Source organism: Hippopotamus amphibius, chromosome 9, assembly GCF_030028045.1.
Source record: "Hippopotamus amphibius kiboko isolate mHipAmp2 chromosome 9, mHipAmp2.hap2, whole genome shotgun sequence".
NCBI lineage: Eukaryota > Metazoa > Chordata > Mammalia > Artiodactyla > Hippopotamidae > Hippopotamus > Hippopotamus amphibius.
The window spans coordinates 29074994-29091027 of record NC_080194.1 but is presented as its reverse complement, the minus strand read 5'-3'; positions in this window follow the sequence as shown (position 1 = coordinate 29091027).

Here is a 16034-nt window from a genome sequence, read left to right as displayed (position 1 = left end):
TGGTCTCTAATGGGGTCAGGATTCCCACAGTCCCATATTAGTGTAATAATGCAAAAGTAAAAATTGCCTTTCAGATGGAAAAAAATGTACTTATTATTCTTTCTTTGTTCGAAGTAAAATGGTTTGTCTTAAATTAAAAATTAAAAGCAGAATTTTCTTTAATCTTCGAATTAAATTAGTCCTAATTAGTTCTATTTTCTGTACAACATTCACATGCTAAAATCTCGGCCATTCCTTCAGTGTATTAATGGTGCCCTTTGGCTGTAATCAAGATTGTCTTACATTAAAAATGATACAGTTAACTCAATTATATTAAGATTCATTGTTCTCAAATCACAGGGTTATGACTAGAAGCTGTTGGAAATGTTGGAAGGGCTGAGATTGCCAGGGTGTAGAATAAAGTCATCCATCATTTCCATTTCAAAATCCTAAATGCTAGTGAGAGGTTCACATAGCATCTGAGGTTGCCAGGTGTATCCCTGGTGTGGGTGATCGGCACGAGAATCAGGTGCAGATTTCATGCCCAAGCGCAGACTGTGAAAACGTTCATTCCTCTCCTTTGAAGGAGGAGGAAAAAATGGAAGAAACCCAAGTGAGCCCTCACTCTGGGACAATACCATGTTTAGAGCTGCCTATTTGCACCTTATCCCTAACTAGGGAGGGGACACCTGGATTCTGAGTCAGGCAGTGACAGCAGCAGCAACATCAGCAACAACTGCATCTGCATCTGCTGCCGCTGCTAGTACTGTTACTACTACTACTACTCTACTACTACTACTGCTTATTGAGTACTACTATGGGTGCCAGGTACTGTAAACCAAGTGTTGTGATATCACTTCATTCAAACAATAGCACTGCAAAGTTGTTATGATTAGCCTTATTTGACACTTGGCTGAGGTTCAGAGAGGTTGACTGATTTTCCCAACCTCACACAGGTAGTCAAGCGGCAGAATCCAGATTTAAACCAAGGTGTGTCTGACTCCAAAACCCACACTCTTAACTCTGTTCTACTACCACAGAAATTCATTTCTAAGAGGTGTTTTTTTTTTCCACAGCTGACAAGATGCTGTGTGTATGTGTGTATGTGTGTGTGTGTATTGAGAGATGGAACAGAGACAATAGGTCAGGAATTTTCCGTCAAGGTAGCACAGTTATATGCCCTTTCTTGACGGAAGAATGATCCTTCTTCTCCCTCTGGGCCATCATCTTTGTGTAGAGTTGTCTAGAGAGGAAGAGAAAGATTCCATTCCAGATCCCTAGCACTGTATAGCAGGTGAGGTGTGCAATACACTAGGTCTATCCCTGAAAGAATCTGAAGGGCAAATTCTTACTACAGCTTGATTAGCCCAGACACCACCCTATAACACAGGCCCAAACCACAACCTGAATTCAATTGCTAGGCCTCCCTATACACAATATCTTTCAAGGTTGCTGATATCTTTATGCAATGAACCTCAGCATTTGGAGTTCTGTGGTCACATGGTTTAGGATCTACAGTAGCCATAATCTTGAAGAGAGGAGAACTCTTCCAGGATTTATTGCAAAGATATTTATTGCAGGATTTATTGCTTGGGTGGCTGAACCAGCTGGTTGAGCACTGTGTGTATCTTAATCTCATTCAATCCTCATAAGAGTCCAATGAGATATGGCACATCCATTCCATAGATGAGAAAACAGAGTGTGAGAGAAGTAAAAGAACTTCCCCAAGGTCTTAGAGTCAGAATTTGATCTTACTCTACATTTTATATTCTTTCCACAACAACATATACCTTGACTGGGTAATTGCGTGCTTGGATTCTAGAGTTAGGATAGAACCACATTAGAAATACAGATACAGATCAAAACCTTGTCTGTCCTGCTGAGGGTTCTCTTTCCAACTGAGGGCCATTGGGGGAAGGGCAGTGTTTCCTCAAGGACATCATTCACCAGGTTTAATCACACCGTCAAAATAGACTGAAGTAAATGTGTTTTGTTATGATTCTACACCTTAATAGGCTATAGGCTTTTTTGATCAACCCACGCAGATTCTGATAACAGAGTTTCTAGTATATGTTCCCCCTATGTCTGTTCTTCGAAACTTCCAGGCCTGAATTCCAGGTATTGACCACAGAATGGAGGTCTAATTCTGAATGAGAGAGCTGGGATATTGGTACAGAGGAGGTAGAGCCCAGCTTAATGGAGGTTCACTAGAAAACGCCTGTGGGCTTTGACTGAGCTACTCAGTAATCTGCTCCTCACGCTCCATTAGTCCTTCTACAGCATCCAGAACAAGGGACAGTCATCTCATGTCTCTAAGGGAGAGAGTGGGGGAAGGGAAAATACTCAAGTCAACTAGAGAGAAACATAAAGATAGAGCAAAGGTAATAATAGATTGGTGACAGGAAGAGAGACTGAAAGACAGAGAGGGAGATGGCAGGGATGGGGGGGAGGTGGAGTGGGTGGAGAGAGAGGAGAGAGAGAAAGAGAGAGAGAGGTTGAAAGAAAGAGATTGGTTCAGAGAGAACTGCCTTTGGACAATCTTATTCAGCAATAGTGATAACCAGGAAAGTAAATATACATTAGTGCTATAGTATGAATATTTTTGTCCCCTGAAAATTTATATGGTGAAACCCTAGCCCTCAAAAGTGATGGTATTGGGAGGTGGGGCCTTTGGGAGGTGCTAAAGTCATGAGGGTAGAGCCTTCATGAGTGGGATTAGTGCCCTTGTACAAGATGCTCCAGAGAGAGCCTTAGCCCCTTCCAGATATGTGAGAGCACAGAGAGAAGACAGCCTCTATGAACCAGGATATAGGCCTTCACCAGCCACCACACCTGATATGCTGGCACCATGATCTTGGACTTCCGAGCCTCCAGGATTATGAGGAATGAATTTTGTTTTTTACAAGCCACATAGTCTGTGGTATTTTATTATAGCAGCCTGAATAGACTGGCACTTAGTTTCATAATTTTAATAAGATCTTTCTTTTGTGCATGCTCACTTAACTAGATTTCTGAACAGTCTTTCTTGTATCAATCATTTCCATAATGTATCAGTTCTGATTCTATTGAAGTGGATCTAGAATTTCAGATTTTATCACTTCACTTTCCAGCTCTTAGAGTTTTCTTACTTTTAATTTACAGCAATATATCGTTTTAGCAACTCTCCTTCCCAACTTTTCCAAAGCGTTTAACTTAGTTTTCGTAGAAGCAAAATTTTCTTTTCTTATATTTTTATTTAATTGTGTTATATTTTATTAAGTATAGAGTTAAAAGCAAGTAGTATTTGACACAAACAGCTTTGCAGATGAGCACACCCAAATGATGAGAGCAGTTGTGTGGAGCCTGATGGGAAGCAGACTGTTGGCTATAGAAATTCAGGGTGTGGAGGGAATCAGTCAGCGCCTTGCAGAGGGACTGAAGAGTGTCTTAATCCAGGGAGTCAGTTAAGTGGAGGCTGAATAAAAGCACTTTACACATGGGGCATGGCTGGAACCGGAGCCCTGGTTGGGGGTCTGAGAAGCTCTTTTCAACTTGGCACATCACATTTTTGTCACAGTTATCATAGCAGAGTTTCCAGGCTCTCATCCGGTCACTGTTTTCTCTTCTGATTTTTCACCTAACCTTTCAATTACCCATGCTTAAAAGCTGAAGCAGATTTCTGAGTTAAAGTTTTGAAATCAGACACCATATGCCCTATTTTCAAATCCCAAATTAAATGTTTTAGAAATATTTTTAATGGTTTAAGAAAGATAAAATAAAAACTTGTACCTAGCAAATAAAGAGAATGTCATCCACGGAAGTTTCAGGAAATTTCTGCTGCATGGAATGTAGCTGGGGCCAGACTGAAGGAGGGCACCAAGTCTAATGCTCACATATTCTCCTGAGGAAGTGATGTGGTGGCCTGGCAAGAGGTTGCTGAAGAAACGTGTGCTGTCTCCTATTTTAGAATGGCAGTGGTCGACTGTGGGGATCATGTTCACAACAGCTGGGGGGCACTGACCTGCAATGACATTTGCTGTGGAAGGTATTGATAGATCACCAGCATATAAACAAGCTACATGAGGATCCACATGGAAACTAATGGGTGCCAGGGCTTCTTTGGTTCAAAGCTAAGGGTCTAGGGTGTTTGAAATGTTGATCAGTCCAAACAAAAAAACACTAATATCGTCTGGTGGTCCTGCAGCACCATCTGACAAACACCAGGATGTGCAGAGACACTTCTCACTGGGAGTGCTTTCAGGATGGGCTCTTACCCCAAGCCTCCCAGGAGGCTGCATCTATGAACAGATCATACAAAATTACATCTATCCAGACCTACATTTTACAATCTAAAAAGAAAATTCTAACGACTTCAGGTGAGACAGTGAGACAATCCAAAGGGAATATCTTTAACTGTCCTCTCTCTTGATAAACATCTGGTCTTGAAAGAGCTTTTGTCATTTAAGAATGAGAATGTAAAACACAACAATAACAGAAAGCACCTATTCAAAATGATGTACAAGGTGAAAAAGAACATAGCTCTGGATGGGCTGACTAAAACCAGAAACAGAAGTACATGTTTTAGTCTTTCTGCTTTGGGGTTTTAATAAAATTCTGTATACACCACAAGACTGAGAAACTAAAGAAGCTGACTGAGAGAAAGGCAGAACTGCAAAAGGGAACTGGATAAAAAGAAAGAACACTGAAAATGCCCTGGCAAAACTCAAATTGTATTAAAAGTTTTAAAGAACAAAATAAGCATTGCAAAAAATCTAATGAGTGGTATAGGAGACAAATGTGAGAATCTTTCCTACAATGTGAAGCAATAGGATAAAGAGGTAAAAATATTAAGCTCTAAATTGATAGATGTAAAGGGCAGAGAATAGAAGTCTAATGTACAGATATTTTGGGTTTCCATAATAGGAACCAGAAAAAGTGGGTCTGCAGCTGTAATAAAAGACACAAAGTTTAAAAACTTTTGCGAAGGGGAAGCTGGGACGAAGTGAGAGAGTAGCATAGACATATATATACTACCTACTGTAAAATAGATAGCCAGTGGGAAGTTGCTGTATAACAAAGGGAGCTCAACTCAAGGATGGATGATGCCTTAGAGGGCCGGGACGGGGAGGGTGGGGGGGAGTCAAGGGAGGGAGGGAATATGGGGATATGTGTATAAATACAGCTGATTGACTTTGGTGTACCTCAAAAACTGGTACAAGAGTGTAAAGCAATTATATTCCAATAATAGAAAAAAAAAAACCTTTGCACAGGGAAGGAAATCATCAACAGAACAAAAAGGTAGTCTCTTGAATGGGAGAGGATATTTGCAAATAATATGTCTGATAAGGGGTTAATATCCAAAATATATAAAGAATTAATTTAACTCAATCTGATTAAAAAATGGGCAGAGGACCTGGATAGATATTTTTCCAAAGAAGACATACAGACAGCCAACATGCACATGAAAAGATGCTCACCATCACTAATCATCAGGGAAATGCAAATCAAGACCACGAGATATCACTTCACACCTGTTAGAATGGCTATTATCAAAAAGTCAGGAAATAACAAGTGTTGGCAAGGATATGGAGAAAAGGGAACACTCGTGGACTGTTGGTAGGAATGTAAATTGGTGCAGCCACTATGGAAAACGGTATGGAGGTTCCTCAAAAAATTAAAAATAGAACTACCATAAGATCCAGGAATTCTACTTCTGGGTGTTTCTCTGAAGAAATTGAAAACACAAATTCAAAAAGATGTATGCACTCCTGTGTTCACTGCAGCATTATTTACAATAGCCAAGGTATGGTAGCAACCAAAATGTCCAACAACAGATGAATGGATTAAGAATATGTGGAGTGTGTATACACATACACACACACACAATTGAGTGTTAGTCGTAAAAAAAGAATGAAATCTTGCCAATTGCAACAACATGGATGGACCTTGAGGGAATTATGCTAAGTTGGATAAGTTAGAGAAAGATAAATACCATATGATTTCACTTCCATGTGAAATCTAAAAAATGAAACAAATGAACAAACATAATGACACAGAAATGAAACTGCACAACTCAGGTTGGGACTTGAACCCATGGGCTGGGACTCAAACACAGCCAAAACCCAAATTGTAACTTGAACCCACTGTCTTTTATTGAGATCTCACGTCTGATCTCAGGACTTAATGAAGCTCAGGTTTTTTATGCCTCGTTGTAGAAAGAATTCAGTGAGATACAAAGTGATAGGTCAGAAGTGGATTTATTTAGAGAGATACACATTCCGTAGACAGAATGCTGTCAGTCTTAAAAGGCAAGAATGGCCCTGGGAGAAGCACACTCCACCCACAGAGTGTAGACCATCTCAGTAGGCAAGAGGTCCCTGTGTATGGGGTGGTAAGTTTTTATGGGCTGGGTAATTTCATAGGGTAATGACTGGGAGGATTATTCCAACTATTTTGGAGAAGAGGTGGGGATTTCCAGGATTTGGGCCACTGCTTACTATTTTGGCCTTTAATGCTCAGCCTCGGAACTGTCATGGCACCTGTGACTGTGTCATTTAGCATGCTAATGCATTACAATGAGCACGTAATGAGACTCAAGGTCTACTGGAAGTTGAATCTCCCGCCATCTTGGACCTAGTTGGTTCCAACCAGTTTATGTTGTATCCTCAATGGCTATGTCATTCTTTTAAAGGTTGTGCCCTGCCCCCTTTCCTTCTGTTTCAGAAACTGACCCATAGATACAGAGAACAAACTGGTAGTTGGCAGAGGGGCAGGGATAGGAGAATGGGCAAAATAGGTGAAGGGGATTAAGAGGTACAAAATTCCAGTTACAAAAGAGACATGTCACAGAGATGTAATGTACAACATAGGGAATATAGTTAATAAAATTGTAATAATTTTGTATGGTATAGATGATAACTAAACTTATGGTCATTTTGTAATGTATAAAAATATTGAATCACTATTTGCACATCTGAAACTAATATAATATTGCAAGTCAATTGTACTTTAAAATTACAAAAAAAAATTCTCCATTTTTCAGTTGAAAAGAAATCCAGGCAAAACTGACTTTAAAAGTGATTAACAGATTTGTTCTGTTGAAAATTTCAATTTTGAGGGTAAAGAAAACATCCTACATGTATCCATGTAGAAAACAAAATCAAATTCCCTGAAGTGAATTAGCCTGACTACATTCTTTCACCACAAAACTAAACTTCAGGTGGCAATGGAGCAATAACTCTGATATTATGCAGGACAACATGTTATTGCCAGAAAGTCTACATCCAGCTAAGTTATCACTCACTTTAGGTACAACAGAAATACATTGTCAGATATTCATTTTTTAATAAAGCCCAATGGTTTTCAATTTAGCTGCCTACTGTTTAAAAAGAATGCTGTCTAAAATGTCTCCACATATTTTAACTGATTAAAATTTTGTATGTTACAATAGTTGCAAATAATATAAAATGGAAATATTAACTTTTTAAAAAGTCAGCTTTATAGAATATAACTTACACAGAGTGAAATTGCCTTTTTTAGATGTATAGTCTGATGGGTTTTGAGAAATGTAGTCATATAATCACCATGTCAATCAAGATAAGGAATATTTTTTCCACCTAGAAAATTCCATCATGCACTTTATAATCAATTTCTGTTTCCACCTAGCCCCATCAAGTACTGATCTGATTTCTGTCTCTATAGTTTTTCTTTTTCCAGAATGACATATTAGTGAAATTATATAGTAGATAGCCTTTAGCATCTGATTTCTTCCTGTCAGCATAATGCACTTGAGAGCCATTCATGCTGTTACATGTTACATCTACACCAGAAGTTTATTCCTTTTCATTGCTGAGTAGTATTCCATCATGTGGATGTACTACCATTTGTTTATCTATTCATCAGTTGAGGACATTTGGACTATTTCTAGTTCTTGATAATTACGAATAGAGTTGCTATGAACTTTCACATACAGGTCTTTGTACGAACATGTGTTTTTAGTTCTCTTGCATAAATACTAAGGAGAGAGAGAGCTGGGTCATATGAATATTTTAAAAAAGAACTTTTTACTTCACTTTTAAAAAATACATACAGTAACAGTGCAATATAAAAACCATGGGAATTTGCTACCTAATATCATCTATAATAAAATAATAAACAAGCTCTTTTTTGAACTATTAGAACTTTTGCATTACTTCTTTTTCTCCTTTACCTCACTTATTTATTCTTCCAGAATTATTTATTTATTTATTTATTTACTTATTGGCTGCATTGAGTCTTTGTTGCTGTGCTTTCTGCTGGGCTTTTTCTAGTTGCGGAGAGCAGGGACTACTCTTCATTGTGGTGGCTTCTCTTGTTGCAGAGCACGGGCTCTAGGTGCACAGTCTTCAGTAGTTGTGGCACATGGGCTCAATAGTTGTGGTGCACAGGCTTAGTAGCTCTGTGGCATGTGAGATCTTCTAGGACCAGGGATTGAACCTGTGTCCCCTGCCTTGGCAGGCGGGTTCTTAACCACTGAGAAACCAGAGAAGCCCCAGAATTATATCTTAATATAATATATTTTTATGCTCAGGAGTCTTTTATTGACTATTATAACTTCTTTTTGACTATTAGAAGTATATATAAACCTTACCTTTTATCTTCTCTGCAGCCAAAAATATGGACACATAAATTTATTTTTATTTCCTGGCAATGTATGGCCCTAAGGGTTGAAATATTTATTCTGAGTTGATTTATCATTATAATAATTATTAGTGTGTACATGATTCAAAAACATAAATATGTTAAAACTTTGAAAAAATAATAAATGCAAAAATAGTTTTATTGGAAAAATATTTTAATAAGATAGAAAGTGGTGAGTTTATGGTTTCTTGCTTAAATGAGCTTCCCTGATACCAAATATTTAAAATTATCTGCATGTTTCATGTCCAGGAAGCTCATATTATGGATCAGTTAATCATAGGAAGATACTAGATGTGTGAAAAGTATGGCCAAGATAGGTGTAAAAGGGTGATTGAAAGGAGAACTTGTCTAAAGCCTCAATGAGGGGAGGATTCCTAAGCACATCTGGAAAATGATTGTATTCAAACTGACTCTATCCATACAGCCCTTGAAAAGTCTTGATAGTCCCCAAAGTACTTAAAACCTACTCTGAAGATATGTGCTTTAGCCAACCAAAAAATTGCTCAAAACAGAGTACTTATGAATGGAAAATATATTCTGTAAAAGGATTAGTGGTCAAATCTAAACCCAACATTAGGTCTATGACTTGGCTATAAAATAAAATTCATATATCACTGGTAAATCTAGACCTATAAAATGAGGTAGTAATGAACTAAATGTAAAAACGGGTCTTAACCAAAGGCTACAATAGGAAGAGGGAAAAACACGAAGAATTCAAAATGTGAAATTTCATTATCTTTTTTAAAGAGAATTAACAAACGTGGATTTATAATTCATGATGACAATTGGAGAAACATATACTCAAGTTATTTTTTGGTATTAAAATAACCATTATTTATCAATTTTAAGTCCATAAAAGAACTCAGCCCAAACGCTAAAATATACAACTGAATAGAGCACAAGACAACCCCAGGAAACATTAAAAACAATGATAGAAGTACAACAATTATTACAACCAATGCGAATTTGTTGAATGTTTATATTTAGTGGCAATCTCAAATTGAAAAAAAAAAATTATGTGAGAAAAAGTGACTCAGAAAGAAGCAAGACATATGGTTGGATAAAATACAAGTTAAACAAATGCAAATAAAAGAAAATCAGATTGTATTATTTTTAGCAATCAAAATAATTCAAGAAATATAGAATGAAGAGTATATTTTTATTTATATGTTTTAAGATAAATTTATAATTGTCAACCAAGTTTAAAATTATACACAGGAAAAGACCTGATGAGGACAAAAAAAATTAACTAAAACTGATTAAAAGTGAATAATTATATCTAGCTGGGTGACTGTATTAAAATTCTTTTAAAAAGTGGGCTTGGGTCAGTTGGGAATTCAATCTTTGGTCATGTAACATCTGAAAAAAAGGGAATAATATACTAAGATCTGAACTTTGCAAGTTTGTCTGCTAAATTTTTGATGATGACATAATGCTTCAGATGATTTCCAATGTCTATGATCTTGGTAACTTACGAGCTTCAGATAAAAAGTTCCTGAGAGTTCTCCCTCCTACCCCTCCTTGTTACTCAAATGTGACTTCAGTACGTTTCCAGTCTGTATGCTTTCCTTCAGAGGTGGAACATTACACCCAGGAAAGGTCCTTCCTGGCACTGAGGGACAAAAAAGCCACTGAAACCTGAAAACCTGACTCTTGATCCGCAGTGCTTTCAGAGAAAGATCTTGATCAAAACAGGGAAACATAAATACTAATAAACATAAACCTCAATTAAAATAGAGTTGGGAAGACAGGAGGAAGACTTCTCACACCCTATGATGATAGCTGAGCCCAAGACGGAGAAGGAAGAATTAGAAACTGTAGCGGCTCAGCCAATGAAAAGCCACTATACTTCAAACTCTCAGTTTCTCCTACGAACTCTTTGTTCACTGTAGCTCTCCCAACTTCGTTTCCCCCTATTTAATAAAGTTCTCCTCTCCTTGCTGTGTGGGGACTTGCATGTGACTCATCATGGTTGCATTTCTTTGTTGATCCCAAATAAACCCATTTTTGCTGGAGAAATAACTGGCAGTCTGTTTTATGTAAATAAACTGTTCATTTAAAGGAAGCATTTTATGGCTTCTTTTTGGCATATCTGAATTGCCAGTATTACTACTCTTGTACTTTGGGGCCATTATATTAAGTAAAATAAGGGTTACTTGAACATAAACACTGCAATACTGCAACAGTTGATCTGACAACCAAGGTGGCTACTAAGTAACTAACGGGCAGGCAGGACATCTGGACAAAGGGTTGATTCACATCCTGTGTGGGATGGAGTGAGATGGCATGGGATTTCATCATACTACTCACAAGGACATGCAATTTAAAACTTGTAAATTGTTTATTTCTGGTGTTTCCCATTTAATATTTTTGACTACATTTGACTGTGGGTAACTGAAACTGCAGATAGCAAAATTACTGTGCAGAAATTATGAAGACAGAAAAATATTTCTAATTTTCTTTTTTAGTTCCTTTACATATGAAAAGGTGGGCCTGGTGAAGTATATCATAGAAGTTTATCCAGGGGAGGTCTAGATCCAATAGAAAAAAAAAGAGGAAAAGACTTCCCCTTCCATGCTGTGGGATTCATGGAGATAAAGAAGAAAGAGAAAAAGTGTTCAGATTTCTCATTTCCCTGCCACCCTCTGCAATGCCCAGCCTCAGAAAGGGGACATAGGAACACCTAGATTTGTTTCTGAGGCCATCAGCACAAGTGACACTTTTCTGTAGGCATCCTTTAAAGGTCCAACTTCCATGAGGCTTTCAGAAAAGCCCTCCATGCGACCCCTTCCTCTGTGGTGTGGGATGATGGTGCAGTGGAAGCAGTGGACGATGAGAGAAAGGTAAGCCTAGGCAGTGCTGCTGGCTCCTTCTGCTCTGCTTGTGTAATGCAGGTGGCTTGGGAGTTCTCATGGACACTCAGAAACTCAGAAGGGCTGAGAGCTTCCTTGGATTGCCAGAAGACTGTGGCCTGTCCAGAGATGCCACTTCAAACAGGATTGGAAAAGACTAGAACGTATTTAACTTCCCACCCCCGCCCCCTGCTCTGTAGTTGGCAAGTCTTCCTTTTTCATTTGGTATATATTTATTTGCATGTTCTACTTTTATTTCTTGATTTGTCTTGCCAGAGAAATTTATCTTTTCTCAAGATGACTTTATCATCCTGACAGGCCCTTCTTTTGTTTTTTCCCCTACTTTACCATTTTCTCCTAACTGAAATTATTTTAAGATCTAGAACTGTTAGTTCCACAGATACTCTCAGGAAGTCCACAAGCCTGAAATTCCTGATAACCCCCACCTCCTTCTTTTGCTGAGGGAAACAGAAAGTACAACTTTTGGAATTGATATTTCAGACCCACTCTCTAACCCATCCATCTAATTCAGCTCAAGATGGCTAATCTTCATTCTCTTTCCTGAAGCTAATCCGGTCTCCCCATCTGGAAGCCTTCCAGGGAAAGAACTGTTCCTCTGATTCTGTTTTCCCACCCTTTTTTCTTGCTTTTCTCACCCTCCATGGGCTGCTTGTCACCTCTGTCTGGTGAAGTCCTCTAGAATAACTCTTCTTTTTAGTTAATTTAGTAAACACATAGCCAGTTCTGAAGGGCTAGGAGGGGTGACAAGTTCGTCATTTCCCCCTGGAAACAGCCACGCCTGCTCTAGCATGTGGCCTGTTTGGTTTGCTAAAAGTTCCTATTACTCAGGGTTAACTGCCTCTGGCACCACACTTGCCACTTTCTCCAGAGTACCACTGAGACTGGGTCCAGCCTTTCAAAGTCAAATTCGATTTTCTCCTCTATGTTATGCTACTGATATTTCTAATATTGCCTGAAAGCAGGGATGAGGGTTTCTTAGCTAATTCTGAGCCTGAAGTGGACGTGGCTTAAAAGTATTTGGACTTAAATCTAAGCCTGCCTTTGTCTCAATATATGGCCTCAAAAAAATGATCTAATCTCCCTGAAGTTTGATTTTGTTATCTGAAAAGAGAGATACATACACTTTCCTCACAGCATTGCCATAGAATTAGAAGCAATATCTATGATAGCACAGTTTTTAGCACACAATTAGTGCTCAACAGATGGTTATTGAGTCTAACCTAGTTGAAATGCCAAGATTATCCTGGGATCTGTCTTAGAGGTCTGTTTCCTTGAGGTTCAGTTCTGTGCAATTCGATTATCATTCTGTGAGCACCTAATATTGAATTCTAGGTACTGTGCACAACAAGGAGTTATGGAGATAAGACCTGATCTCTGGTCCCAAATTCACAGTTCAGTGAGAGAGGGACAGGGAGTTAGAAGGGACTGACAGAGGAAGGCCTTAATTAGATATGGCAGCTTTGTAATATACCCACTTGGTTAGGCTGAACTACATTTCCCAGGATTCCTTTTCCTTTATGTTTCCAGTTAGGATGAAATTCTTGTGTGGAAGCAGCCACACCCACTGTCACTTATCTGTGTGCTCACTTCCTTGGTGTGAGGCCACAACAGGCCTGTCACTGTGCCACCTTCGCTGGATCCTCTTTCAGCTTTTCAGACTCCTGGGCCAGGTGTGTGTGTTTAGTTCCCTGGGCCCTGGCTGCTGCAGGACACCCACAGCCACAAGGTCAGAGGTCATAAGAACTTACTGATTTTGATTTGTCCTCATGGGTTGCAGCTCATGCTTCTGGGTTCTGATTTGTTCTTGCTGTCCCCCACTTTACATCCAACTCCCTTCCTGTCTGCACTGTTCAAGCTCCAGCATCAGATGTGAAGATGACAGCTTTACAGAGCCTGCTTAGCCAGCTTACTCAAGGTTCTGCTTCTCTGACTGAACCCTGACTTAAACATCAGGCCAAAGGTTGGGGCAGGGGCCAAGGGGAGGAGTGGTCAGAGGGGTAATTTTCTGCCCATTGAGTCCTTGTGAGACCAGCATCCCAGGCTCGATGGAGATTCTGGAGCAGGAAGATATCTGTCACAATCGCTCCAATGTTTTACAACCTTGATTTCTTACTTTATTTTAGTTACAGAATGCTTTCTTCAAATGAAAGCATTTGAAGAACTTCAAGTGCTCAATACAAAAGGCAAGTTATTGAGAGTTTAACTGTGTCTCCCCCAAACACATGCTCAAGTCCCTACCCCTGGTACCTGTGAATGTGACCTTATTTAGAAATAGTCTTTGCAGATGTAATCAACTTAAGTTCACATTGGATTAGTGCAGATGCTAAATTCAGTGACTGGTATTTTATAAGAGAAAGGAGAGGAAGATTTGAATACAGAGACACAGACACACAGGGAAGAACGCCAGACAAAGAAACAGGCAGAGACTGGAGTGATGTGTCTGCAAGCCACAGAATGCCAAGGGTTGGTAGCAACCACCAGAAGCAAAGAGGGAGATGTGCGATGGATTGTCTCAGAGCTTCCAAAAGGAACCAACATAATCAACACCTTGATTTCAAACTTCCAGCCTCCAGAGATGCAAGAGGATATCTTTATGTTGTTTTAAGCCATTCAAACTGTGGTATTTTGTTTCAGCAGTCCTAGGAAACTGATACACAGGTCAAAGTCAGGCTGAATTGGGGGTGGAGCCCCACTACTTGCTCTCATCTACTCTCCCAAACCCAGACAGCTTCTGAGATGCTGCTGTGGATCTTGGGCTCCTCAAGAAAAGCTTGAAAGTCCTTGTTTTAAAGTTTCTAGTTCACTAGTCCCCTAGGTCTGCCAGTGGGCCCATCACAGTAGGGGAACCTTGTAGCCCTGACTCTCCAATCCCTGCAACACCCTGCAAAGCGAGCCTTTGACTATTTCTATAAAGTGGGACGGTGTCTCCAGCAACCACGTGTCTAGGGCAGGCCTGAGATTCCCAGAGTTAATCAACCCTCTGAGGACCCCAGCCCAGCCACTCCCCAGGCCTGGTGAGCACCCCAAAGGCGTGATTATCTGATGGTTCTTGCACAACTAGCACTGGAGCCTTTTGCTTAATTAATCACAGAAATGTTCCTGCCTAACTTCAGACAACAAAATAATGAGCAGGCCTGCGAGAGGTTCAAAGACTGCAGGAAAAACAAGCGCTCCCTAAGGAAAGGGCCCGTTGGAACAGGGGGGTCAGGAAAATCTATTAGAACTGCTGCTTGCCTTTTGTTGCATGCCCCCTTTAATATAAATATAATGATAGTGTAAATGTGTGTATATAGAAGATTAACACATATACCACTTGGATTTTAGAACCAGAAAATACTGCATGTTGAGAAGGAGCGCAGAGATTATCTGGGTTAACTTGCTCTTTTTATAGATGAAGACAATGAGGCCGTTGGAGGTTAAGTGACTTGCCCAGGATCAGGTGGCTGGAGCATGACAGAGTCAGCCTGGGACCCAGAGCGCCCAGCTCTAAGTCTGTACAAGTGAGGATAGAGGGCACTTGAGATGGAGGCTGCTTAGAAGTCATAGAGAAACACAAAACTGGAGGCTGGTGGTTAGTTAAGAACGCCCCAGAGTTAGGGGGCAGATGTCACAGCAGAACACAGAGCACGTCAGGGGATGGAGGAAATGGTAAGGCATTAACAAGTCAGAGGGTGGAGGTCAGGTGAGAGCTTGAGGACAGTTAGAGGGTAGAGGCCAAATTAATGACAGTTTAAGGGTCTGTGCATGAGACTTTAGGTGTTCTAAGTTCAATGAGGCATGAAATCTATTTTCAAGGAGCTCATGACAGTTCAAGAGTTAAGGAGAATACATCTGGAGTACCAGAAAGGGCTGGGTCAATATAATAGGAGTAGGAGACAAAGAGCCCGCGTGCTGCAACAAAAGATCCTGCGTGGACCCAACACAGCCAAATAAATATTAAAATACATATATATATATATATATATATATATATATATATATATATATATATATGAGACAGGAGTTAGCTGAGGGGATTTAGAGGGCTGAGGGGGGGTTCTTCCAGTTGCAATGTCATTGGAGCAGGAGGTGTTAGGCATGTGAACACAGGGGCATGGATGTGTCATGTAGAGGGAACAACTTGAACAGGGTGTGATGGAGGGAAATACTAGAGAGATAGGGAGACTGGGAATTCAGATTAACTAGAGCAGAAGGTACCTTCGGCAGCATCAAGTCTGTAGGGCAGATTGACGAGGGCCTTCCTATGCGCTTGGACTCTGTGTAAAAGGCAGCAGGAAGCCACTGCCCAGAGCCACCACTATCATATTCAGGCTGTGCCTCACATGGGGTGGGGCATGTCTGCAGGGCTGCCAGCCATTCACATCATAGACATAACTCGTGTGAAAGCCTGGGGGAGGGAGCAGACTCTAGGCCCCTCTGCTGAATCCTGGAGCAGCAGTGTTGAGCCTCTTCCTACATAAACCCACCCCACTGGATCCAAGGCCAAGAACATATCCATTAGCACTCACAGGAGTCTGAGGCTGT